The following is a 3,872-nucleotide window of genomic DNA, read 5'->3' as shown; positions in this document are numbered from 1 at the left end:
ACATAATGGTGCATATCGTTAGAGAATTATGCGTATTACAATATTTTATTTAAACATAATTTTGATATTACATTATGTTAGAAGCACTACCGTGACTCCACTTCTATTTACTTGATTTAAAAAAAAAAAAAAGCAAAAGACATTCTTCTATGTGTAACAGTTTTCGATTCTAATACGCGATCCCTTTGAGATTCTTAAACCTAATAATTAATTAATTACTACATTAAAGGTTTGGGATAAAAGACAACTTAAGTTTTGTTTAATGGCACATAATAATGCAATAAAAACGGACAAACTTTTCAAATAAAATAAATTCTTATTTTATGAACTCAAGCTGAAAAAAATAGAGATGATATTTGCCAATTTGCGAGATTGATCGCGGAGTACTTGGATGCAAGTAAATTAACCTCCGGACCTAACAATGTTGTGAAAAATTAAGAGCTAGTGCAATTAATTACATAGAAGGATTTGATTGCAGAAAAAAAATAAAAACTTCAAAATACCTAAAAAAAAATTGAAGATTTGGAAATGCGGTTAGAATAAAATGCGCGTAAAAAATGTACGGGGGAGGATGGAGAAAAATTTAGTCAATAGAATTTCGGCAAAAGTGGCACAGACCCGTACTCAAATCCTCGAGTGCTACAACAAACGAATTCAATCAATTCAAAAAATCATTTCTAAACTAATTTTGTTTTGAGAATAATTCTTATCAATTAAATCGAGCTTCATAATAAATTAATCCTTAAATATAAATGACTTAACAGCAATGAAACAAAAGTTTTAATTCATTTTAATAGCATTTAACCTAAATGAAAGTTCAGTTAGGTTAAATGCTATATAACTTAATTGTAGTTTCAGTGAAATGAAATGAAAGTACAGTTTAGAGTTGCTTCTTTCTCTTTCATTTAAATTATGAGCATATTCATAATTATTTTAATTGCGACTTAGTAAATCAACTTAATTGTTAATATTTAAAGTATATTTTAATGATACATGTAAATCATAATCTTGTTTTGATACTTTATAAGTAAGCCTTTTTTTATATTTTTAAGATAAGATTTTATTTTTATTTTTCCATCATTTCAGCATTACGTTTTAACTTTTAAAATCGATTTAATTTAAATACCATCCCATTCTGTTCCGCTGTTAATTACATATTCAAATTATTTACACAAAACATAGAATAATATATATATATATATATATATATATATATATATATATATATATATATATATATATATATATATATATATATATATATATATATATTAACAGCATAGTGATTCATATGGGATCAACAATAGCAGATGCAATTATCATTTTTTAATAGTATAGCAAGTCATGCTGCATTACATTAAGCGAATTTTTTTGGAGGTTAAAAAAGTAATATTCTGTTTAAAAATTGAAACTACCTGAGTACTTAAATGTTTGTTTTAAATCCTTAAGTTTATTGAAAAATTTGCATTTTGAATTTTAATTTTTTTAGTATCAATTCATGGAATCCTTAATTGAAATCGTTTTTTAATGCATGATATAAAAGGGTTAAAAATACCGACTCATTATATTAATATAGCAAGTCATGCTGCATTACATTAAGTTAATTTTTTTGCAGGGGAAAAAAGTAATATACTGTTTAAAAATTGGAACTTCCTGATTACTTAAATGTTTGTTTTAAATCCTTAAGTTTATTGAAAAATTTGCATTTTGAATTTTAATTTTTTTTAGTATCAATTCATGGAATCCTTAATTGAAATCGTTTTTTAACGCATGATATAAAAGGGTTAAAAATAACGACTCATTATATCCATTAATAATGCTGTTTCAAAGAAAATATTAAAATTATTCTTTTTATTCGAAAATTCATAGTCGCCATCTTTTCCTTCAAAAGATGGCGCATGTGAGATCTCCACAATCTGGCTTTATTGTGTATTGAAACCAGTTCTTCGAAAAAGCATCGCTATTGATCTTCACTCCTCTTACGCAAACATCTGATTGGTTCTGAAAGCGTAGGCTTGAGTTAGTTCTAAAAGCGGCGTGGGCTGTCGGCACGTGCCTACCTTTCGCTGTATAATTATTGATTTTTCGATCGAAATCCAGCAGCCGGTCGAATTAGAAGCAACAGTTGCTAAGGGAGTTTATCTTCGGTTGCGAGGTAGAAAAAGTTGTTATTGAGAGAGGAGAATTTCAGGTTACATTTAAGTCACAGAAAGAGAAAGGTTTCAATTCTATCGATTTTAATGAGAATGATATGATTTTGAAGGAATATGCATGAGAAATCATGAGAATTTAATTTTATGATATGATTATGATTTTATGAGTATTTAATTTTTTGATTTTTTATGATGGGATTTTCGGTGGGTATTTTCGTCTGAGCAAAAGTTAATTTATGAATATTCATCATTTGCTATATCAGAGCAAATACAGGAAGCATATGAAATATATATTTAATAACTGAAAAGTAACTTTTTTTAGGTTTTTATTCCAGATGAAAGTAATAATCTTTATATTTTCTTGGAATCTTTTTTATATATATATATTATTGGTTAGAAATAATTCGACGAATAATTTATTCACTGGAAATATTTATTTATATATATTCATGAAAAATGCCATTTAATTTTATTTTCGAGTTATGCATCTCCAAAAATCTTTTCAAATTCAAGTATTTTTCTTCATCGTTTATGCCGGGAATTGAAAACTGTATAAGTAAATTTATTTGCATAGGGCGTTAGAATAAATAATACAAAAACTATTTACGAATAAATAATACAAAAATTAAGGAAACGTAAACATAAACGCAAAGCAAAAAGAAATTATAAATAAACAAATAAGAACAAATCATTAGGGAATGTTGCAAACAAGTTCTTAATGCAAAAACATTAAAGTTTATTTAGATAGTTAGAGAATCATTAATATATTTCTTTTAAAAGTAACAATTATATGTTTCAGTTCTTTTAAAAACCGAAAACTCTATAATTTATCCGCATTGATAGAAAAAAATACTATGTAATTAGCCTCAGCAGTCCTCTCTCGATAGATAACATAAATAGTCTGTCCAAAGAGATACTGAAATTTAAAAAAAAATCAATAGTTGCTATGAGTTTAAGAGGTATTGTTGAGATTTGTTTATTTCAAAATACTCCGTCTTTATTTATGCACCATTTCCATCGTTTCTTCCAAAGCTGGTATAATTCTTAGAATCTTTTTTTAATTCATTTATTTATTTTAGATAACATGTAACTTTTGCTCTGAATTTTTGTTTCATTCTTTTAGTATTTTAAATCGTCAATTTTCACCAGATGAGTTTCAACTGTGGGTATAAAAAAATGAATGGAGGGAGAACCTGCTAATTTGGAGAATCATACCAGTTTTAGAAATTTTTTAATCGACATATAGATAACCTTAGAGAACCATCTCATATTTTTTTTTTTTTTTGAGATAACATGCAATTTTTGCTCTTAATTTTTCTTTCATTCTATTATTATATTAAATCGTCACTTTTCCAGAAGAGTTTCAACTGTGGGTATAAAAAAATCCATGGAGGGAGAACCTTCAAATTTGGAGAATCATACCAGTTTTACAAAATATTTTATTCAATTTTAGATAATGATAACCAACCTTCTTAGAATCTTTTTTTTTTTCTAAGATTACATGTAACTTTTGCTTTGAATTTTTCTTTCATTCTTTTATTATTTTAAATCGCCAATTTTTTTTTCCAAATGCATTTCAACTGTGGGTATTAAAAAATTCATGGAGGGAGAACCTGCTAATTTGGAGAATCATACCAGTTTTAGAAAATTTTTCATCGATATTTAGATAACCTTCCTAGAATTTTTTTTTTTTTTTTTTTTTTTGAGATAACATGTAAT

The sequence above is a fragment of the Argiope bruennichi genome, chromosome X2 (assembly GCF_947563725.1).
Source record: "Argiope bruennichi chromosome X2, qqArgBrue1.1, whole genome shotgun sequence".
Classification (NCBI taxonomy): Eukaryota; Metazoa; Arthropoda; class Arachnida; order Araneae; family Araneidae; genus Argiope; species Argiope bruennichi.
The sequence above is the reverse complement of the archived record's forward strand: the minus strand, read 5'-3'. Positions refer to the sequence as shown.